Here is a 25,779-nt window from a genome sequence, read left to right on the forward strand (position 1 = left end):
GACTGTGCACCACATATACTATGTACAATAAATGTGAGCACTGATCAATAAGATAGCCACTCATTTAATAAGCTGGCTCAGCTGTTGTGGAGGCTGGGTCATGTGAACAATCATTTGGGGGGCCCTTAATTTTAATCACTCATAGCCCCTTCCCCCACTACACAGGCTGAAGAATGGAAAGCCAACATTTTTTTTTTTTTTTTTAACATGCCAAAACCATGTGATTAACAGTAATTGCTGGTCCACTTCCACAACTAGAGGTCCAGTGTAACACAGCCTATAGCTGGCCTTGGCTAAGTTTAAACTGTCCAACAATTATAACGTTTTTTGTAAATTACAGGTGTACTCCTCCAGCTGTTGCAAAATCACAATTCCCATCATGCCTGGACAGCCAAAGTAGGCATGATGGAGATTATAATTTTGCAACAACTGGAGGACTGTTGCAAAACTGACCTTAATTGACCTTAAAGGGGTAGTCCACCCCAAAAATTTTTCTTTCAAATCAACTGCTACCATGAAGTGCCAGAGATTTGTAATTTACTTCTATTAAAAAATCTCAAGCCTTCCAGTACTTATCAGCTGCTGTATGCCCAACAGGAAGTTGTATTATTTCCAGTCTGGAGAGCAGGAGAGGTTTTCTATGGGGATTTGCTCCTGCTTTGGACAGTTCCTGACATGGACACAGGAGGCAACAGAGAGCACTGGGTCAGACAGGAAAGAAAACACCACTTCCTGCTGGACACACAGCAGCTGATAAGTACTGGAAGACTTAAGATTTTTTAATAGAAGTGAATTACGAATCTCTGGCACTTTATGGCACCAGTTGATTTGAAAGAAATTTTTTTTGGGTGGACTACCCCTTTAAATGGGTGGGCATTGTGGGGGAGTGGCCTATTGTGGGAGTGGTTTGTAGTATGTAAATTTTTTCTATATTGTCCTTTTTATATGGATTTTACAGTTAGACCAAAACAGAGGGAGCATATTCCAGACCTCAGTATCAGGCTCACTTTATATTATAGAACCCTGTATCAGCTGCTTGCTAGCAATGACATAGAAAATGGAGAGAGGGATAGAAGAGGACAACCTCTGCTTGCTGCCAGTGATAGTCGGCTATGTGGACAGAGATTACTTTTTCTATGCATTCCCAACCCTCCAGAGTGCCCTCACTGTTATCAGAAATGGTAACTCCTTCATATAAGAACATACTTCCCAAGAGCATGCTCAGTGATAGCAGAGACCTCCTAATAGAAGTAACCATAACCCACCCTCATGCTGGCCTCACCAGAGACCCCCAAACATCATTAATCATAATAATCTCATCAGACCCACAGCAGAGATCACCCATCATATCAGTAATCCCCACTTGAGGACCTCAGCAGAGACACAGGCCAGCCAGTAACAACCCAGCCCCCCCCCCCCCCCTGCTGAGGGACTCAGACAAATTCAGCAAGGACATAAAGATATCCCCTAATATTGCCTCACCCAGCTAAGTGAGCTTACCATCACTCCTATTCTGCCAGAGTCCTGTATGCAAGGTGACCTGGAACTTCTTGAAGCCTGAATAAAAAGTCATGCTATAGTCACAGGTGAGATATGGTTAAAACTTCTGATCCATTGTCAACCCAGGGTAAGCAATAGAATTACACACATTCAGATATAAAATAAAAAACAACACAATGTTGACAATGGGGAGAGGTGCTGGCTCAGGGGTGAGGCTTCCCAGGACATTATATTGCCTGGACTTTCTCTTTAAAATCAGGACAGTCTTGACAAAACCGGGACTGTTGGCACCTATGCATCTGTTTTGTGCCGCATGCACATTGTTAAATTAGACTGCTGGGTGTCTTTTCTTGCTTTCTATGATGTTTTGGACTATTGGATTTAACTGTAGCCACCAAGCACAACCATTTTTTTACTATTAGCATTCTATAGGGGCACATGGATGATACAAATGCCAAATAAGAGTAGGAGCAGCTGTATGTTCAGTCTGAGTTTTAAGGCACAGTATAGAAACTAGCCATCCATGTACTGTATTAAACCAAACAGCAACCAAATCTCGCTCACCTCCTGCTAGAACAGCTGTCTTCATGAGACAACCCCTTTAATCTTCATAATGACATCTGAAATCTGCAATTACAGGCCATGCCTGCCCCCAATACTGACAATCAGGCTGAAGCTATTTTAATAGGTGAAATGTTCACATTCTATAGATGTGATTCATCTCTATGATTCTAAAATGCTCATCAGATCTAGTCAAGCAGTTTTTCACCTTGACATACCTTTCATACTAGCACAACCACCATGCAGCATGGTAAGATACAGTATACAGGAATGTCCCTTTTTAACATTATATATGAATATAATTTTGTAGATAGTAAGATGTTTAACCCCTCATGTACATAACATACAGCTAATTCTATTTATTGTGTCTGCTATTTCTTGGAAAATAAAAAGTCAGGATATAGTCACAAGTCAAATATTGTTAAAAATTGTGATATTTTCCTGCAAACATTTTCTTACAGTCAACACTATATCTGCCAACTCCTCCTTATCCTCCTATTACCTGCATGACTGCCCCTGTCTATTCACAAACTGCTGGATGCTGTTACCCAGCCCCAAGGGCATGCTTTGCCTCCAACTATTGGGCATGAAATGAGTCCTCCCATAAGGAGTAGTCATTTATAACTTCTGAATCTCCTGAAACAGCAGCAACAAATGATATTTTATATACTATAGAGAGGAAAAAGTAGTAAATTAGCTAGTATTTAATGTATTGTTCTACTGTTATATACATGAACGTCATTTGGAAAAGAACTGAATGTCTAAATGTAATATCAGTGTATGTATCATCAAGGCAAATATGTATATCTACAGTAATTATAACTAACTCAAACTAGTAATCATTGTTATGTATCAGCATGAGCAATAGGTATATATTTTTTTATTTTTTAGAGGCTAAATATAGAAGTACTGTATTCTCAGTAGCACACTAGGGATAAGCCATCTATTGCAATGCAATTTTTACATTTTACCTTGCAGACCATTTATAGTTTACTTTAACACGCTTATGATACCAGGAGAATGAACTAAATTATAACATTCAGTCATAGCATTACATTAAAAGGACTGTCTGTTTTGGAAACCTCTTTCAATTTATGGGTTCTGCCTAGCCAAGCAGGTCATGAGCATTGATCTTTTAAACGTATGGGCTTTCACTGTATCCAACAAATGTCTGCAAATGCACAACTTGAAGAATGAAAGGCCACAAGGCAAAATGTGTAATAGGGCCTCCACCTACTATGTGCTGAATATAATACCAGCGTCCTATTATGTGGTAGAAAGGCCTTTGCCCTCAGGTGTGATTATTGCTCTGCACCACCTAGAGCTATGCCCATGGATGTCTAAACTCCAGCTGCCAAGCTTCAGCAAATAAGGAGAGGCATTGGGTAACAGTTCTCTAATAAGGGATAGCCTCTTGATGTACTTGTCAAAATCCAGTGGGTAATCAGGCTTTATAAAGGTACAGAAATCCCCGTAAGAACAGTGGTTTGAACATCAGGGTCCAAGAAACCAAATGTGCTTCTTTTTGTTATGCAAGCATTTACATGCTAAGGCTAAAGACATCCACCCTATATGATGTATGGTTAGCCTTTAGTTTAACATCTTCCACACAAACAAGTGTTCCTTATAGATTTAACCACCCTCCCCCCCCCCCCCCCCCCCCCCACACACACACACACACTCATTCCAGCCTTTAACTTGCAATGTCTGTATCTCATCCCTGGTAACGACTTTGTATTCCTCTATTGATTTTGTTAGTAAATTTTACTGTGAACTCTTGCATAGCTTGTCAGTGTCATATAACAATTAAATAGCGATAGATAACACAGAGGATAATTCAAGCTCCGCAATCCCTCAAATGGTTTAACTAGCCATGGATGATAAGGATTGCTGTCACTTATTAACATTGCTGCCAAGACCCTATAACTCAGATGACAGATCGGGGAATGTGTAAAAGAAACCTCTAACTTCAATAACAAGCACATTTAATGAGTGGTCCCCAGTGATCCAGTGATTTTATTCCAGGCGGTACAAGAATTTTGTACGCTAGTACAAGTCAATATCTACATATCATTTAATGGCTAACTTTGTATTCAGTGAATTAGGCCGGATTTGTCTTTCATAACTTCTCTGTCTCCATAGGCTTTCATTTAGGTGCTGAGACCCCCACTGATCACTAAAAAGAATTGGGAGAAGCATTCACCAGAGTGTTCTCTATCTCCTCCCTGTAGAAGATAGACTCTATAGAAACACTACAGGCCTGCCTTTCACAGGGACGAGACAGCGCAAAGAAACAGGAGTGTTTATTCTTGTTCAATCTAGCAGATTGTGTGCGTTTCAGCCACCTCTAGACTTGGACCAATCAAATCTTTTCACATGTCACTATGACCCGGGAAACATTTTCTTTAAATGACAGTAACACTAACACTGTGCACAATAGACAAGAGAGTTAGCCATATAAAAGACTATGGGGGAGATTTATCAAAGGGTGTAAAATTTAGACTGGTGCAAACTGGCCACAGCAACCAATCACAGCTCAGCTTTCCTTTCACCAGAGCTGGAAGCTTAGCTGTGATTGGTTGCTGTGGTCAGTTTGCACCAGTCTAAATTTTACACCCTTTGATAAATCTCCCCCTATGTGCTTTTCTATATATACTAGTAACCCTACTGTGGGAATTGGCTTATCTGTATAGTATATTGTTATCATTTCTTGTTAGAAGACTGAGCTGAAATAGTTGAAAATTAGATGATTGAATAATAGATGTAGCTGAAGGTGACGTCTCCCTTTAAGATGTTAATGGACCATCAAGTGATGTAACTGTTACCATATTAAATAAAAAGTTGGGTTCTGTTGAGATTGTCTTTGGATCATTTATCACTGTCATTTCTAGCAAAATACACCCTGCTTTTATTATTTTAGATAAAGGGAAATAATTAAATATTGCTTCCGAACAAAGGAAATATATCAATGCTGAAGTTAATGCAATATTTCAATTTTGTCATATTCACTGCTAAAGAGGATGCTTGAATATGACTTCAGCAGGTACTGTCTCTTCTCTTTTCAGGAGGCATTGACTAGAGAATAATCGAGAGTAATAAATCGACCACATTTAACACTGTCTGCTATCACGCTGTGTCAACACTGTGCTTTTATACTACATGTAATGTGTGTAATTCTATCGCCTACCCTGGGTTGACAATGAACTAATAACTACATTAATAAAGGATTGCCTCCTTTAGATGATCCCTCCTCCTGGTCCTCTCAATGTTTCACTGAAATTTGTTGAAGATGACAGCAGGGTTTGTATTTACTATAGTGCCACCATTACCCTGTTTCTACTAAAGTCAGTACTCTGTGCAATGCACTGATGTGTTTTTGCAGAGTGAGAGAGATCCAGAGTGACCTTGCTCCTAAAAACTAACAATTCTGTAATTGTGTATTACAACATTTACTATCTGAACTAGAGACATTTTAATGAAGTTCAAATAAAATTAGGTTGGACCCAATTCTCATACTGTAGTCTTTTATGGGGGTGATTTTTCAAAAGGAAATCCGTCAGCTGCAATTCACTTTTCAAACCACTAACACTAATGTTAGGTCAAGGAGACACATGATACCCTTCATATAACCATCAGAGCTTCCAAAACATACATGAATGATTTTATTCCAGAGTACCAAGAGTCAAAGAGGTGCAGCAAGCTGTAACACCCCCTCCCTCTCCCTTCCATACCTGACCCTACTTGGGACTCGGCTTCCAGGTGTCAATCAATAAGGGAGGGGGGAGAAAGGAGACATTTCAGCTATTCAGGAGCTTGAAAATGCCACTCCTGGTACCAGAGGATAAAAGTGTCTCTCTACATTTTGGAAGCACAGCAGTTCAAAACCTGAATTATAGCTGACAGAATCTGTTTAAAGAAATAAAGAAAAATACATTATTAAGAACTAGATTTTATTTTCCCTAGATTTTTGACAATATACTGTAAGTCTAAAGAAGGGACCTCCAACACTTACTGTCCCCCAACAGCTGGAGAGACATAGGGTTTGATGTTGCTACTGCTACTCAGTGGATAATCACTGCAGAACCGAGTGTGGAAGGAACCTTAAAACCTCCGTACACATAAAAATTCCTACTGATTTCACCAGGATGGGCCCAATGTCTAATGTACATGGAAGCCTCCTGACTCTCTCTAGTTAGATGGAGGGAGAGAGAAGAATTGGATGTTAGATTTCAAACAACAGGTCATTCTGTTCTCTGGAAGGAAAGCCACTGCCAGAAGTGTCCAGCACTAGCTTACATTCCCTCTGCCCACCCAGAACACATTAATGCGTGGCAAAGCTAAAGATTTGGCTTTCTAGGCATGATGGGAATTATAATTTTGCGCAGCTAGAGGGCCCAAGGTACCCCATCCCTTTCCTATAGAGTCTTGGTGCATCATGCTTGCCTCAGATTATATGGATACATACTGTAGGTGTACACATAATGGGTACCATTGCTTTTTAAATGATATTTCAATTTGCAAATATGCAAAACTCCTTTCCATCTGGTAAGAGAAAAGATTGACATATTGACTGAGTCAGTTTTGAAACAGATCTATAACAATGGAGATCTGTGAAAAGCAGGAGAATGCTGCTTACAACGCCCAACAAAAGGCTGGAGGGAAAAAAGAGATATTAAACTTTTCAGGACAATAAAAAAAAAACATTTAAAATATGGATGTACACTTAAGAGAATAAAAGTGGAGTTCGGATGAGTGACAACTATTGTAGTACATCCATTAGAACGGTATAAATCTTTTTGAAGCCTTGGTGGTTGCCATAGTAACCAGATGTAGGTGTTTATGCAATCTTTATTTAATCCCTTTCTGTGATAAGATTCTCCTTTACCACTGGTGAGATATCATGCTCTTTCCTTGTCTCTGAAAAGTTGCGGTGATATATTACTGGAAATGCCATTATCACTGTAAGAAAGCTTTAATCTCTTCCTAGGTGCCAATTACAGTCCTAAGTGATGTCAAGACTATTGTTTAGAATCTCTTACAGGAGGATCTTGGGGCAAATGTTAAAGCTACATCTATGCAATTAAGTCACATACAAAGGCACGGTTATTCCAAGGTAAGAGAAGTTTCATTTACTTATGTAAAGTGACAGCCAAGTCATTTTTTTAATCTGGTGAGTGAAGGTTAAAAGTTAAACGCAGCCCGCCTCCGGGATCATTTTACATTTCATATCTACATATAATCAACATGGAATATTTGGAAAGTTTCACATTTTTATTCTTTATTTATCTTGTACTGAGAGGCGTTCAGAATCCTGTTGTCTGCAGGCACCATACCCTGCTGGTTCAGTGTCTGTTCTATGCAGTATTAGACCAGACAGAGTAGTGGATTCCAGTGAACAGAGTTCACTACTCAGTGTTGAGATATTTTGAGCAACAGAAGAATTCTGAATGCATCAATTAAAAATTAATGGTATATAAAGTTTAAAGGGGTTATCCAGTGCTACAAAAACATGGCCACTTTCTTTCAGAGACAACACAACTCTTGTCTCCAGTTCAGGTGCGGTTTGCAATTAAGTTCCATTCACTTCAATCGAACTAAGCAGCAAAACCCCACCAAAGGTGGAGACAAGAGCGGTGCTATCTCTGGAAGAAAGTGGCCATGTTTTTGTAGCGCTGGATAACCCCTTAAAAGGGGTACTCCAGAAAAAAAAAGTTTTACTGATAAACAAATGACTTTTGTAAGTTAAATTTTACTGATAAACAAATGACTATTTAAAAAAAAGAAAAACTCAACCTTTCAAGTATCAGCTGCTGTATGCCCTTCCGGAAGTAGTGTATTACTTCCATTTTTTTCACATGCTCTGTGTTGCCATCTCTGTCCATGACAGGAACTGTCTAATGCAGCTACAGAGATTTGCTACTGCTCTGGACAGTTCACGTTATAAGCAGAGGTGGCAGCATGTCAAACTGGAAAGAACATACCACTTCCTGCAGACATACAGCAGTTGATAACTGAAAAACTTGAGATTTTTAAATAGAATTTTAATAATTTACAAATCTGTGTAACCTTGATTTAAAGTGTCACTGTCGTGAAATTTTTTTTTGCAGAAATCAATAGTCCAAGCGATTTCAAGAAACTTTGTAATTGGGTTTATTAGCCGAAAAATGCATTTTTATCATGAAAAAGCAGTTTGAAGCTCTCCCCCCTGTCTTCATTGTTCTCCTATGGACAGAGCTAAATAAAAGACCAAAACAGGACAACAAAGAGTTAATCTACAAATACCTCACCCTCTATCTCCTTTGACAGTCAGCACTGACCTCTCTGAGCTCTGATTACAGCTGTCACCCAGCTCCATGCCTGTAATCCTCTGTTATCTGCTTTCTGCTGTTGGCTAACTCCCTCCGCCCTCCTCCCCCCTCCCCTCTCTATAGACCAGACTGGGTTGTGTCTGATGCAACAAGTCACAATTTTCAGATTTTTTGCAGTGGATGGAAAAGAGGAAGGGGGGGGGGGGGGGCTGGGAAAAGGCTTTTTAAATGCAGATTATGGCATATTTGGCTAATAAACCCAATTACAAAGTTTATTAAAATTGACTGGACTATTGATTTCTGCAAAATAAAAAAAATAAAAAATACGACAGTGACTCTTTAACCTCTTAAGGACCCATGACGTACCGGTAAGTCATGGATCACTGTCACTTAAGGACCCATGACGTACCGGTATGCGGGTCCTTTAAGAGGGCGCCACGGCCGGCCGGGTCCCGATCTGGGGAGATAGCCTGCTATAATACATAGTAGGCCATCTCTCCCTGTCGGCATGGGGGGTTGTTAACCCCCCCTCCATGCTAACGATCGCCGCTATTGACTGATCAGCCCATAGCAGCGATCGGAACCTTTCCGGGCCATCGGTGACCCGATGACCCAAAAAAAATGGCGGTCGGTGCTGTCCGAGGACAGCACCGACCGCCATTACTGTAAAAAGTAATGGTGGTCACGGTACCACCGTCCCGATCGCCGTGAACGGCCGGCCAGTACCAGCCGGCCGTTCACGGCGATCAAAGTCCCCACAAGTAATAAATATCTGCTCTGGACCCCTCAGCTAGGTAGCTGAGGGGTCCAGAGCATGTATTTGTACATTACTCACCTGTCCCGGGGTCCGGATCGGCGTCTTGCGGGTTCCCGGCGTCCTCTTCTTTTCCTCGTCTTTTTTCGGATTTTTTCGGCTCCATCGTTGTCTTTTTCCGGATTTTTCCCTCTGATGCCCTCTAGCGGCTGATAAGTGTAATACACGTATCAGCCACTATAGGGAAGTTCAGCATGTAGTAAAAGTTTTTTTATTTTCCAATTTTTTTTTTCTATTTTCCGCACCCTATCGCCGCTGAGTGTTGATCAGCATTGCACGAAAGTGCGCTGCTAATCAGCAACTCCTCCTTTTTTGCGTAGGGTGTTTTTTTCTATATCCTACCGCCACGGTCTGCTGATAAGTGCCGCACATTTATCAGCAACACCATTTTTGGCGTAGTTTTTTTTTTTTTTTATACTTACTGTAAAAAAAACACATAAAAAACACTACATTACACCACACTACACTACATTGAATAAAGTTTGACACTACATACCCCATACACCAATCCCTATATAAAAGTGGCCCCTGGCATGTTTTCGGTATCGGACACATACGTTATTATTGCCTCGGACACCGAAACAGCCAGTGAGGATGAATGGGGGGATCCTTCGTTCCTCCATTCATTCTCATCCTCATCATCCAATGACGTATCTGAGGGTAGCGTAGCGTACGCTGCCCCCCAGACACGTCTTTTCCGCCAGTACCGTCCCAATAAGAGATGACGGTATGGCGTGAAATTCTACAAACTCTGTGAGAGTACCTCAGGGTTCACTTACAGATTTAGGGTACGTGCACACTGCGCAATGGCGAAGGATTACCCTTTGCATTCCGCAGCTGGCACCCACCGGCGGACTGATGCAGGCGCGCGTCTCCGTCGGTGTCATAGACGCCATGTTATGCACTGGCGGATTCCATCGTCCGTCCAAAGAATGAACACATTGGACGGAGAGCGGAATCCGCCCATGCATAGAATGGAGTCTATGACACGGACGGAGACGCGCGCCTGCATCAGTCCGCCGGTGGGTGCCAGCTGCGGAATGCACAAAGGGTTATCCTTCGCCATTCCGCAGTGTGCACGTACCCTTAGAGTGTATGAAGGAAGGGACACCCGAATCCAGCCCCCAGATGCCCCCCTATCCTCGGAGATAGTGAGAAGGTCGTTCGGGAACTGATCTTCCCACTGCTGGATAAAGGTTACCACCTGTACGGGGATAAGTTTTATACCAGCACCCCCTCTTCCGGTCCCTCGCTGCCTGAGCTACTGTAGCTTGCGGCACGATCCGGAAATATTCCTATTTCAGGGGTCACGTTGATCGAGGGATTATTCTGATCGCCTTTATGGAGTCGGGAAGGAATTTTTCCCCTGTGATGAGGCTACTGTCGTCTGCCTTACGAGGGTTTTTTGCCTTCCTCTGGATCAACACAGGTTGAATTTGATGGACATCTGTCATTTTCAACCTTATAAACTAATAATTGGCCTAAAACCCCCAAATAAATTAGAATTGTCCCTTTTCCCCAGCTAAATAGGTATTGGCCGCTATTCCCATTAGAGAATGCCATGATGCAATTACAAAGCCTCTGTGTGGCCAGGACAGTAAAAACCCCCCACAAGTGACCCCCATTATGGAGACTACACCCCTCAAGGAATGTAACAAGGGGTGTAGTGAGCATATGGACCCCACTGGTGACGGGCACAAATGTGGAACAATGTGGTGTGAAAATGAAATATTAAATTTTTTACACTATAATGTTGGTCTAGCCTTGAATTTATCATTTTCACAAGGGGTTAAAAGAGAAAAAAAACATAAAATGTGTAGAGCAATTTCCCCAGAGTCCGTAAATACCCCACATGTGGACATAAAACGCCATGTGGGTGCAGGGCAAGCCTCCGAAGGTAAGGAGCGCCATTTGGTTTTTAGAGGTTGGATTTGGCTAGAATGGATGATGAACGCCATGTCGCATTTACAGAGCCCTCGTGCTGCCAAAACACTGGTAACCCCCAAGTGACCCCATTCTGGAAACTACACCCCTCAAGGAATCTAACAAGGGGTGCAATGAGGATATGGACCCCTTGATGATGGGCACATTTGTGCCGTGAAAGTAAAAAAATGAAAATTTTCACTTTCACGTCACATTTTTCCACATTTTTGCCCATCACCAGTGGGGTCCATATGCTTACTGCACCCCTTGATAGAGTCCTTGAGGGTTGTAGTTTCCAGAATGGGGTCACTTGTGGGGGGTTTCCAGTGTCTTGGCAGCACGAGGGCTCTGTAAATGCAACATGGCCCTTGAAATCCATTCCAGTGAAATCCAGCTTCCAAAAGCCAATTGGCGCTCCTTCCCTTTGGAGGCTCGTCCTGTGCCCGCTTGGCACTTTATGTCCACATGTCAGGTATTTCCGTACTCGCAAGAAACTGCGCTACATGTTTTGTGTTTTTTTTTTTTCCTTTTATCCCTTTGTGAAAATGAAAAATTGAAGGCTAGAACAACGCCATATTGTTCGGAAAATCTGTGAAGCACCTGTGGGGTCCAGATGCTCACCGCACCCCTGGTTACATTCCTTGAGGGGTGTAGTTTTCTAAATGGTGTCCCTTTAGGGGTGTTTTTTAGGTTTTGGCACCCCAGCGCCTCTGCTAACCTGAAGTGGTACAGTCAGAAATGACCAAATATAACTGAGCCATTGAAATTCACTAATGACAGCAACAAAACCGCACTCCCGCAGAGATGTTGGGTGCTAGTGCAAAAGGATTCCTCAATCCCAATATATATCTGAAGACAAAGGCACTGCACTTCCAAGTCTAAGATGCTTATGAAAGAATTTTATTTACACAAGAATGGTTTGTCACAATCCAACCAGATCAGGAATCAGGATACAAAAATAATGAATGCAGGTAAGTAGTGCTACTGGCAACGTTTCGGTCGTGCTTCCGACCTTCCTCAGGCCAATGTAGCCAAACTGTACGCAAGGAGAGATGAGAATAGATCTGGTGGTGTGGACACCACCAGATCTATTCTCATCTCTCCTTGCGTACAGTTTGGCTACATTGGCCTGAGGAAGGTCGGAAGCACGACCGAAACGTTGCCAGTAGCACTACTTACCTGCATTCATTATTTTTGTATCCTGATTCCTGATCTGGTTGGATTGTGACAAACCATTCTTGTGTAAATAAAATTCTTTCATAAGCATCTTAGACTTGGAAGTGCAGTGCCTTTGTCTTCAGATTGAAATTCACTAGGCGCTCCTTTATATCTGAGGCTTGTGGTTGCGTCAAATAGCGCAATAGGGCCACATATGGGGTATTTCTATAAACTGCAGAAACGGGGCAATCAATATTGGGGTACATTTCTCTGGTAATAAGTTTATAATTATGAAAAATATTGGATTACAATAAAATCTCTGCACAGAAAATGTAAATTTTCATATTTCTTACACAATTAGCTTTTATTTCTGTGACTCCCCTAAAGGGTTAAAAAACTTTCTGGATGTGCTTTTGCAGAGTTTGGGGGGTGCAGTTTCTGAAATGGGGTGCTTCGTGGGGCTTTCTAACATCCAGTTCCCTCAAATGCACTTTAAACCTGAACAGGTCCCTAAAAATATCTGATTTTAAAATTTTACTGAAAATTTGGAAATTTGCTGCTAATGTTTTAAGCTTTCTATTGTCTAAAAAAATGAAATATAGTTTAATAAATGCTGCCAACATAAATTAGACATGTTGCTAATGCTATTTAATATATAATGTATGTGGTAAAACCATTTTCTGTATAAGCAGAAAAGTTTTGAAGTTGGGAAAATGCATTTTTTCACAATTTTTCACGCTATTCTGGGTTTTTTCATAAAGATTTGTTATAAGTATCGACTCCAATGTACAAAAAATGTGAAGTACAATATGTCACGAGAAAACAATTTCAGAATCAGCCGGATAGGTAAAAGCATCCCGAAGTTATTAATAAATAAAGTGACACTGGTCAAATTCATAAAATTTGCTCCGGTCCTTAAGGCCATTTCAGGCCTGGTCCTTAAGGGGTTAAATTATATTTTTCCCCTCTGGAGAACCCCATTGAAGGGGTTATCCAGGATTAGACAAAAGCTAGCTGCTATTGTTAAAAAAAAAAGCACCACTATCTTCTGCTTGCGTGTGGTATTACTGCTTGGCTCCAATCATTTTAATGGAACTGAGCTGAAGGTTGGTGCTGTTTCTGGAAAAAATAGCCATTTTTTTTTCTAATTCTGGATAACCAACAAACATTGATTAGGGGATTAATCAAGGATTGGGGGATTCTAACTCCTAAGATGCTGAATAATCAATAAAACTAAGCATATTGCATCCATCATTTCCACCTCCAAGAAGCTTTTTTGCCTAATAAAATCTATTACAGATTTTTCTTAAATCGCTTGTACTAAATATAACAAATATATACATGTATGTAAAAAAATATTTTAAATGACAGTCACATAAAAATGTGTAATTCTGTGTAAAACAATGTAAAGTTAGACTAGACAGTCTAAAATGCACTGGATTTCTAACAATGCTGCAGGTCATTTGGTGCAACTTTAGACTATGTAGCTAAGTGTGAATCTTCTATAATTCTATTAGTCTTTGGTGCACATTCTATGTAGGTTCTAGATAGGAATAAAACAGCTCCTTAAGGTTTAATACTAATAACCAATTCAATGTTCAGCACAGCAGTGATGGGCTTAAAGGGGTATTCCCCCCAAAATTATTTTTGCATTAATATGTTGCCCACCCGTAGCTTTCCATCTTTCCAATATAAACTTATTATGGATTCTGCACAGTTTTGCTGCTATCTAGATGCATTCACCCCCCCACCAAATGCAGAGAATCATCAGCTCTCAGTCCAACCCTGACACGCTCCCTGCTCCTTGCCCGCACCCTCCGAGACCGCATCACGTGTCCTCGTTCACTGTCTGCCTCACTAAGAGCACCCAGAGCTCACCCGCCCCGCACCCTGTATCCCCCCACCCCCCGCAGCTCACCCGTTGGCCTGTGAGTGCAGACCCCCCTCCCCACCCCCCAAAGCGATCTCCCGGCGACCCCCGTCTCCAGGTGCCCCCCCCCAGTATAGCCCGCAGCCACCCTCCATCACCGATCCCTCCCCCCTGCGTCTCACCCAACAGAAGCTGTGGCTTTCACAGTTCTTGCAGAACTACAGCTCCCAGCATGCTCAGCCTTCTCTCCGTGCATGCAGGGAGATGTAGTTCTGCCCGAGCCGGGAGAGCCGGCCTGTAAGTGCATGTGATCCCAACCATGTAATGCCGCCTGCCGACTGCCCCCACCGTGTAATGCCGCCTGCCCCAACCATGCATTAGCAACCAGGTGAGATCAGTGGCCGGGTGAGACGCCAGCGCGGAGTTGGCGATGCGGGCGGCCGGGTGAGACGCCAGTGCGGAGGGGGCGATGTGGGCGGCCGGGTGAGACGCCAGTGCGGAGGTGGCGATGCGGGTGGCCGGGTTACATGGTTGGGGCAAGCGGCATTACACGATGGGGGCAGTCGGCAGGCAGCATTACATGGTTGGGATCACATGCACTTACAGGCCGGCTCTCCCGGCTCGGGCAGAACTACAACTCCCTGCATGCAAGGAGAGAAGGCTGAGCATGCTGGGAGCTGTAGTTCTGCAAGAACTGGGAAAGCCACAGCTTCTGCCGGGTGAGACGCAGGGGGGAGGGATCGGTAATGGAGGGTGGCTGCAGGCTATACTGGGGGGGGGCACCTGGAGATCGGGCTGTAGGGAGGGGGATGGGGGTCGCCGGGAGATCGCTTTAGGGGGGGGGGAGGGGGGGCTGCACTCACAGACCAACGGGTGAGCTGCGGGGGGTGGGGGGATACAGGGTACAGGGCGGGTGAGCTCTGGGTGCTCTTAGTGAGGCAGACAGTGAACAGCAGCAGCAACAGCTGTGACTGTCTCACTATCCTCCCTCTCTTCAGTGGACTGGGGTACAAGCGCTAACCCAGCCCATTGAAGAGACTGAGGACACGTGATGCGGTCTCGGAGGGTGCGGGCCAGGAGCAGGGAGCGTGTCAGGGTTGGACTGAGAGCTGATGATTCTCTGCATTAGGTGGTGGTGGGGGGGGGGGTGAATGCATCTAGATAGCAGCAAAACTGTGCAGAATCCATAATAAGTTTATATTAGAAAGATGGAAAGCTACGGGTGGGCAACATATTAATGCAAAAATAATTTTGGGGGGAATACCCCTTTAAGAGCTCTATTTATTGAATAACTCTTAAAGGGAATGTGTCATTAGAAAATGATATTGTTTATATAATTTTAATGTTGAACATATTTTTAAAGAATTGTCAGTGACATGTTTTTAAATGTTCCATTTTTCTATTAATATTATAAAATAATCCTGAATTCTTGCATTTTCACCACTAGGGCTAAAACTAAGCTGAGACTTCCTGCTGTGTCTGTAGTGATAAGAGGAGACTGCTGTAAAGTGATCTGTACAGAATTACAGCTACATGTGACACCAGTAGATAGAAAAGACAATAGCTGCTCCCTGTGGAAAGACCTCTTCAAAGGTCACCGAGGCCGATCAGTAATGTTTCACATTCATCTCAAGGGGACAGAGTCAATCTATTGTCATGTATGTCCATGAGGCATGCCGTAAAGCATGTCACTAAATGCTGTTAATAACAGCCCATACAATATGGCTACCCCCAAAGTATTGTCAGTGACATGTTTTTAAATGTTCCATTTTTCTATCAATATTATAAAATAATCCTGAATTCTTGCATTTTCACCACTAGGGCTAAAACTAAGCTGAGACTTCCTGCTGTGTCTGTAGTGATAAGAGGAGACTGCTGTAAAGTGATCTGTACAAAATTACAGCTACATGTGACACCAGTAGATAGAGGAGACAATAGCTGCTCCCTGTGGAAAGACCTCTTCAAAGGTCACAGAGCCCGATCAGTAATGTTTCACATTCATCTCAAGGTGACAGAGTCAATCTATTGTCATCTATGTCCATGAGGCATGCTGTAAAGCATGTCACTAAATGCTGTTAATAACAGCCCATGCAATATGGCTACCCCCATAAAAATATACAAAAAGTGAAACTTTAAGTCAGAAAACAGAAACAGATTTAAATAAAAAAACAAGTTTTAGTATCTGACTCTGATCAGTAAAGAAAATTTAGATGACACATTCCCTGTAAAAGGGTAGTTTGGCACAAAAAAAAATAGATAAGAAGAAGATAAGTATCTGTAATAACAAAAAAAATATTAGGTGTACATCTTTTACATCAACTTTTTTTTTCTTGTCTATTGAACTACCTTTTTGGGGGAAAACTGGTTCCTTAATGACTGTATGAACTTGAAGGGTAACTTAAAGAAATTCACAGTTTTTGCCATAAAAGTATAGAAAAAAAAATTCTGATGGTGGTTCCATAGCTGTAAAGTTTTCAGCACCTGCTTTATATACCACTTGTCTTTACAGGTCAAATCTACCTCTTCCTTCAGAGTGTTATGCTACAGTCTTCAGCTCACACAGGTCTCATCATTCATCAATTAGGATGAGTGTCAGACAGCTCAGTGCTGCATTTAATTTTTTATCTTTTTTTTCTAAAATGTTTAAGCATTGAGCTAATATACATAAATGAAATGATTGTGAAGCGGTAGGTAACAGAGTAGCTTTTTTACACGTGTTTCGCTGACAAGTTGTGTTGGAGATTTTGGAATGAAATAAAATAGCATTGGAGTTTGTTATAAAAAAAATTAAATCTAGCAACACGTGACACAGCTATATAACTTTGTTATGTGCTGCTATTACATATTTGGGCTGCATCCACCATTTTTTTTACCCCTTTACCTCTTCTTCCCTGATGGAAGTTCAGTAGTTTATACCTTTTCCCTCATTCCCTCCTTAGCTGGAGGCTGGCTGGGCATCTATCGTCTGGTTAGACCAGCCCCCAGCTCTGCCTATGCATCTAATGTGGCTTTCTTGGCTCCAACTATCCGAGTGAGCTAGAAACCACGTGATTAGGTGGGGATGTAGATGGGTGGACAGTGAGGCATGCTGCATCATGGGATTTGTAGTAGTTACATACAGAGATATGAAGACTAGGACAGACACTGACCAGGTGATGAGATTGGCAGAATACAGCTTGCAGTGTTGCAAAGGAGTGATGGTAAGACGGTGCACAGCTTTAGAACTTTTTTGGGGGATAAAACTACTCTTTTAGCAGTGACGGTGAAATATGACACAGTAACCAACATGTTTCCATGAACTATCCTTAAAGTGACACTGTCGCCTCCTTTTTGCATTCTGACATCTCTACACAGGCCCCTCGCCGGCCATTGGAACAGGCTGGCCGAAAGGTCTTGACCCCACCCCCTTTACGTCGGCCAACCAATGGACGTTAAGGGACGGTGGTGATGGTGCCGCTGTGGGCGGGGCTAAGTGGTGCCAATGCCGCGAGGTCACGCCCACTTAATACAATCTGCAGTTGATAAAAGGACACTTTTTACTTGAACAAGTACCATGTATGATATAAAATAAGGTATGAAAAACACTAAATTTACCCTTTACACCTGTGTAGAGAAGTCAGAATGCACAAAGGGGGTGACAGTGTCACTCTAAAGGAAAACTATGAGAAGGTTATACTCTAACCTGCTGATATGTCCTTATAGCCAACAAGTATTTTGGTGTACTAGGGGCTGGACTACCGATGCACTGATTCCTATGGGCTGGTCTACCTCTCCTAATGAATACCAACGGAGTTATAGTCCCCAGTGCACTAAGTAGCAGAGGGAATAGAATGCTAATATCACAAACACTGCAGAGGATGAAGATAAGAAACTTATGTTCATCCTCAGTGCCCCATGCACTATAGGACCATATTAGGAGGTTAAATTCTTACAACCTGCTGATAGTTTCCTTTTAAATCGTAGCATTTAGTCGGGGCAAGGATTGGGCACTGGTACTTTATACAATTCTTGGAAATACAACTTTTGAAAAGCCATAAGTGGGGTTGGAATTGCTAGGCGGACCCTCAGTTTACCATATACCACTTATCCTGTGAATATCTACCTAAAAGGGTTTGTCTCTTTACATTCCCCTGTCCTCCACAGGAAAGTTTGCAATGAAGTGGCAGACAATCACTGGCTCCTCTTGCCTTATGGTGATTGGTTGAAGTGCCTTGTGCATAATGTATTACAACACTTTTGGCAGAAGACACAGATGTAGTGGCAAGTTCAGGGGTAAGTAAAGGTTATTTAATAGATTATTATTGCCCTAGCCGATAGGGATTTTCTTTAGAAGGGAACCCACCCTAACATTTTATAGAACTTAATGCACAGCAAAAGAGATATTCTAATATTTCATCAAACACATCATCACAGCATCTTGGTTTCCAAATTTATCCAAAATGGTGATTTTTTTTTTTTTTAGCTAATGAAATTCTATGGGCATGTTTTCATATAAGTGAAAGAAATTTCCTGTCCTATATGTAAAATGTTCACACCAAATGTGGTGTAAGCATATACCAATCTGTCTCCCATGCAGCTAGGCACTAGAATTAGAAAAAGGAAGCCAACTAAAATATATCTCTACAGTGCAAACAAGTACACACGATATTTTATAATTCAAAGGAAAAGTAACTTTGGCAGATACTTTGAAGTCTTCTATTTAAATAGGTTTCTTAACGTTCACATCTCAGAAAGCACTCACTACTCTCCTCACTCAAATACAAGAGCGTTTCGCTACGAAAGGGACGCGGTGTGCCAAACAGATAACGATCTTTGTTACAGTTCTATCCGCCTCCAGCATGCAGATTTAACTCTGCCATAATCATTATGCGAGAAGTCAAATCCCCTTCTCAATTTTCATTGCTGAAACACTATTTGGCAGCCTGTGTAGTAAGAAATTAATGGAAAAAATTAGAGATCCCTATCTATAGTCTACTAAGCCCAACAGATGAATGAAGAAATACACACAGCATCAAGGTTTTTTTTTTTTTCGATCAAAGCAGCAAAGGTAATTAAGTTGCAGAAATTTTTCATCTGATCTGGCTCCCTTTAGAGCAATTGCAAAAAGCATCTTTTTCGATTTTGCTGGCTTAGAAACAACACAGGCAAGGTATGTGGTTTCTAAGGAGCATTGTGACGAACATACAGTATTGTTCTATTTATTATAATGAGAGAGGACTGTATCAATAGGAATTTAGAAGACTGCCTATACTGCCTGTTTAATTGTGCTGGTATAAAAATTAAAACTGGCATCCACACTTTACAGAAAATCACTTGAGACTTTCATGCAAGATGCTAAAACAATCAAAATTATTAAAGTGGGCCACAGCCTTATGCACATGACTATTGCATGTACACAGGTCCATATAGCATTACATGGCTATATTACCAAGCACTTCCACATTGCTTTCACCAACCCTTAGAAAAGCCATGACTTATTAATGCAACTAAGTGGACAGTTTTCTTTCTCTCCCCACTCGAACCCATAAAGCCCTCCCCCATCAGAAACATCACCCACTGACAGATGTAGGCCTACTAAACCGTAAAGTCTCCAGCTCATTCCCATTTGTACCTTCTATACAGCATGCCCAACTAGACTACCTAAAGTTATTACAGATTGGTCAGCTTTCATCTCTGTTCTATGGAGATCCAGAAGAAGTAGCTTTCTGCCTTGATTATACATTACATACAGAATTGAGAAGTTAAATCCTAAACCTTAAGATGTGCATTGCCTGGGGAAATTTATTGCTGTATACAATCCTCACTGACCTACACAGTGACTAACATACAGTATAACAACCATTTCACTGGTTACAAACTGCGATATGTAGTATACCACATGACAATAAAACATGTCTAGGCAATCTAAAAATCTGTCCCAGATCAGGAATTCACACAGTTTTATCTTCTATAGTTCCGACTAGAGATGAGCATGACTCGAGCATGCTTGAGTCTGATCATTCGGCATTTGAATACCTTTGGCTGAAGAAGTTGGATGCAAGGAGTCCAGAAAAAGATCGATGTAGCCTATGACTGCTCAAATTGGGCTCATCTCTAGTTCTGGACTATCAACAGGACCCACCTGTAACCCTAATACTGACCCAATGCCTGAGGCAAAACTGAATCATCTAGACCCCTGCATGCAATGTGTTAATTTCACAAGATGGGAGATAGATTCATCCTGCTCTTGCATCTACGTACTGATGAACACAAACTCTTCAAAGCTCTGGAATGGAAGAGATCCTGCTCTCCAGATGAACATTGCAAAATTCACTCTCCTTTTTTTTTTGCTGATATGTTTATGAGTAAATATGTAAATATAGGTTTAAGGACTAGACATCCCCTTTAATGGCATGCGGCCAACACTCAATAAATACGGTTATTTATTTACAAATGTGTCTTTATTCAGCATCTGCAGTCCCCCAGCCCAGAATATTATTAGCTTTTCTGAACTCTGCTGTGGAACTATAAGCCTAAAAACTGCACAGAAGCTAAAATTTAAGCCTTATGTTGTGACTACCTCATTTTTATGCAGATGGGTCTAACACAAAGCAGTATAGATCTTTGCATTGGGTGCCAAAATGCCTTGTCTCAACGACACAAGAAAAAAATCCAAATCTGTTATTCAATGTAATAACAGTAATATACACAAAGTTTGTTACAAATATTATGCTGGGAAAAACAGCACAGGCGTACAATTGGCTGCAGTTCAGGAGACTGTAAAGCATATAAATAAACAAGTATAAAATTATTGCAATTGAACTACCTATTCTCTATTGAGAATACGTGTCCAGTGTAATTATAAGGTACAGACCTTTTCGTGTAGATTTGCTAATAATCCTCATTGCAGGCCAATGTATTTCTGATGCTTTGTGTGGGCGACAAATCTTATTTATTCTGTTTTATTAAAATGTTCATGCTAAGTCATTAAAGATATTTTCTAGCCCTTTGTATTTATCTACTGTGCACTGGATAAGAGAAAAATACTTAATTACTGAGGGTCAGAATGTCTCTATCCCCTGTCTTCTCCAGGGTGGAGGACCATGGCAGGGAATGGGGATCAGGGTCTCCCATTCTGGCGATAGTTGGGTGTTTCAGCATTCATCACCTAGATCGGATGAATGATAATTGCTTTAGGCCAGAATTTGTATTACTTAGCTCATAATAATCTGGATACAGCCTACATTATAAGCAAGAGCTCCATTCATAATGCTTATGGTTACTATTAGGCACAGTCAGTAGCCTGTAATTATGCAAAGCTCAGCCTAAAATAACCATACAATGTTTTAACTACATTAGAATACTATAGCATGCCTTAGAGTCTACCCCTTAGAGCTCTGAGCATACCCAGAGCAAACATAGAAGCCTACATATAGGTAAATATAGCTACAGTATAGTATAAGGGACAAAAATACATGTTGTTACACATGAACAGTATTAGGAGCCAGCTGTCCCACTGGCAAATCTGCCAAATGTTAAATGGGCCACTATTGGCTGTTAGGGATGGTCCGAAACTGCCGAGGTTGGGGTTCCCGCTGTCTGCCTGCTCCGTGCAGCGGGTGGATACAGCGGGAGGACCACCTGGAAAACTGGGATACAGCCTATGGCTATGGCTGTATCCCAGTTTTCGAGGCGGTCCTCCGGCTGTATCCACCCTCTCCACGGAGCGGGCAGACAGCGGGAATCATTTCCGAGAGTTTGGGTGCGTACAAACCCGAACCGAACTCGGTTCGAACCATCCCTATTGGCTGTGGATCATCCAAAGTCCAAAGTTCAGCCTATGCCTGAAAAAACAGAATGGCCCCATCAAGGACTATGAAGGGATCAGATCCACCATGTTGTTTTACAGTGCTGGCCCCAGCAACCTAGGAGAATCCTGTTCAGAGAGGTGGTCATACTAGGGGCTTGGGAAGGTTGTGAGGGGATTTGATGGGGCTTGTTGGATGCTAGGCTGTGATCCCACCGTATAATGCTCTAGTGAGACCATATCTGGAATACAGTGTTTAGTTCTGGAGACCTCATCTACAATAAGATATTGATAAAATAGAACAAGTCCAAAGACGGGCTACAGAAATAGTGGAGGGTGTCAGACTTAACGATCTAAGTACTGTATGTATAGACTGAATAAAAGAAGGGAAAGGGAGGACATGATTGAAACCTTTAAATGTAAGGACTAAATAGGTTCAAGAGGGAAGTGTTTTTAATAAAAAAAAATGAACAAGGGGACACAATCTCAGGTAACTACAGTATTCAGGCTACTCAGAAGTATTCAAGTGATGCATGCTGCTCGGGTGCTTGTTAACAAAGCGCGCATGCACGCGAAATTGCCATTATGTTAATGCCGTGAAGGTGGTATGGCGTCTGCCCGCATGAAAGATGTCTTCATGGACTTTTAAACTGCACATCTTGTGAATAAAGAAGTACTTCGCCACGAATGGGTGAGTGCTAGTCTTTGTTTACACTCATCAAATATCTGTCCATAAAAAAAATCTATTCTATACATCTGAATGGGGTTATTTTTTAGCATGTGCACAGATCTCTGCAAAAATTCTGCTCTCTGAGTATATACCTGTATGGATCAGATGAAAGTTCCATCATGGAGCCATAAACACAACATTTGACCCTTTTAGGTTAGCTTCAAAGGCAGATGTGTTGCAGGCTGAAAAAAATCTCTTCAATGCATTATGAATGAGGTTGTTTTATGCAACATATGCATGGATTACCAGAAGCCCCTTTCAGATGAATAGGAAAGGCACAGAAATTTATGCAACACATTTTCTGCACATGAATGAACCCTTAGCATACGAATGTGAATCCATGCTAGAATGGTCACCTGCAGGTGGGGAGACTGCTGCTTACATAGATGTAACCCACTATGGAAATAATATCTTAGAATAGCACTGTAAGAAACTTGGACAAATCAACAGGACCAATCATACCATGGTCAATGTAAATGTAAAAGCAAGTAGCTAATACTGTATATAGTAACAAAGTCTAGTAATGTGGTAGAGACTGTTCTTGACAAGTAGGCGTTGAAGAGTTAATGTAACTGAGAGAATAAATAATAGATGTATCGAGATCTACAGAGAGGAAAATGACTCTATATAAAATCCTTGTGTGTTTCAGACATAAATACAGAATCTTCTGATGATAGGTTCCCTTTAAGGTTGAGAATAAATTGGCCCCCATTGTATTACAGCACCTTTTTTGTCTTATAAAGGACTTACTGCAGTCTTCTCTCAGGGAGACTTTGAAAAAACTTCCTTGCTAGGATCAAAATTCTGACTAGTCAGAGACCACAAGTGCTATGTAACAAAGCCTCGCAGCTGGGGCATATGCGGAACAAAGCCCTGTCTTCTCATCCTCTTGTATCTGCTAGAAAATTCTCTTTGATCATGCTGTAGCACCTGTCTCTGTCCAGTTTCACAGCCAAAACACAGGTCAGAATACCAGTATGTTTTAATGTAATATTCATTTGTGGGACCTTTAGATAAGAATATTCGAGTATGAGTTATGTAAAAACTTTCTATCAAAGGAACATCGGTCTCTGCCTGATGCACACAGTGGTGCACAACACATCGATGGGCAGACATGCTAGGCAGATAAATCTGGACATCACGGAGATACTTGTTACACGGTCTATGTGCTTACCTGTGTCTAAAATCTTTATTTCTTGTTGAGAGCAGAAATGAGAAGAGAGACACAGTAAATCAAATGCTGTATAGAAACGCACACAATGATAATGGATAGATATGAAAGGGGATGATGGGTAACCTAATTTGCATGCCACAAAATTGGAAACTTCATCAAATGAGATTTTAGATATCCGTTTTTTTGGAAAAGTAACAAATACGTCATGGGGAGTTTACTTTGATTGTTATTTCTGGAACATTTCTCATGTTCTTGTTTTATTTCCTAAACTATCAGCGTTACATAAGCAGCCGTCTATTCTATTATAAGAGCCCACCCCACCCCCATAAATCAGAGTAAACTCCCCTGGTAAGATTATGTTCTAAACTGTATTCTTTATAATGAGAAATCCTCTTACAATGAACAATCAAAGGTCATAATATGCTATTTCAATGTGGGAAAAATACATTTATTTACCTCCTAGGCAGCAGAAATTAAAGGAAAAATATATAGATCAATAAAAAGTAATACACTTAACATGCACATGCTTTTAAGTCTTTATCTAGTCAAGGTTTAATTAAAAATATTAATTTTCTTTAAATGCTCCTCCTCAAACTAAAAATTGTCCTTAGTATCAGTGTTGTTCATAGCAACTAATCAAAAATGAAACATTATTTTTTCCAGAGCTGTTTAAAGGGGTCATCCTGCATTAGCAAACTTTTGCTATATGGCGGCGGTCATATAAAAATAATAAGAGCCTATGCCTATCTCTCCATGCTCCCCGGATGTCCTGATGCGGCAATTCTGGTGTCCCCCTCTGACTGCAGTCATCCCGCCACTTCCAAGACAGACTGGTCTCACATTTGACAGCAAGCTCAGCGACTTATTAAATGAGACAGCACAGCACCATGACCAGTGATTGGCTAAGAAAATGGAGACTCCGGAATCAACGGGGGACAGCAAGGACACCGTATCAGGACATCCAGGTATATGGAGAGGTAAGCATAGGCTGTTTATAATTTTTTATATGACCACAGCCATATAGCAAAAGTTTGCTAATGCTGGACAATCCCTTAAACTATGATTGGTTGCTATAGGCAAGAAGACAATTTATTTAAATTTTTTTTAAGTAGTACTCATCTCACCAATCACCTTGTGTTTCTCCAATGCTCCCCAGATCCACCACTAGTCACTACTTCTTTGTCCCTCTCAAAACTGAAATTATGATTACTGGCAGTAATGGGTCACAGTTGCGGAAAGTGATTGGCTACAACTGGACACATGTCAATGTTGGGAGATCAGAAAGTAGAGACTGGCAGTGAAACTGGCATGTGTAGGGACAGAGGTGACGGAATGTCACTAACATGAGCACTACTTTTTTTTTTACAACATTCTGAGGTGTCAGCTTTAACAAATAAGTATGGTGGCAGAGAACATCTTTAACAACGACCGATATTTTCAACACAAAAACAGGATATTTAGCATATTGTAGGTTATGTATGCTATACTGTATTTAAAACCACTTCCTCAAAAGGGTTTTCTGGGATAAATGCTTAATCAGCATGCTGCCAGGGCTGCGGGGGACATGACAGTAGTGTATAATTACCTGTCCCACTATGACTCCATGCTGGCCAGCCATTTTTTTTCATGTCCCCCACAGTTCCGGCAGCATGGCTAATTAAGCATTTATCCCAGAAAACCCCTTTAACATTAGGTGGTCTGGATGCAAAAGTGAACTAAATGTTGTGAGGATGGTATTGCCTTAGGAGTGCCATTTAAGTATGTGCAAGAGTAGTGGCTCCTGTCAAAGGCAGGATTGGCAATGAGAACAGTATGATCACGCATCCTTCACGTTCACTGGACAGTCACTTGTATAAATCTAGATACTTGTGGTAGTGAGATGTCAGGCTACCATACTAAATGGTTGGTTGGTTAAGGCTACAAATATGGCCTATGGGCATGTGTAGTGCTGCTTC

General features: G+C 41.5%; 1 protein-coding gene across 13 annotated transcripts in view; it reads right to left on the reverse strand.

Moving 5' to 3' along the window:
• The window catches only part of TENM3 (teneurin transmembrane protein 3), a 1,065,662-nt gene that overhangs the window by 52,750 nt on the left and 987,133 nt on the right, over positions 1-25,779 (reverse strand). The gene's annotated exons all lie outside the window — the stretch shown is intronic.

The sequence above is a fragment of the Dendropsophus ebraccatus genome, chromosome 7, assembly GCF_027789765.1.
Source record: "Dendropsophus ebraccatus isolate aDenEbr1 chromosome 7, aDenEbr1.pat, whole genome shotgun sequence".
In the NCBI taxonomy this organism is placed as follows: Eukaryota; Metazoa; Chordata; class Amphibia; order Anura; family Hylidae; genus Dendropsophus; species Dendropsophus ebraccatus.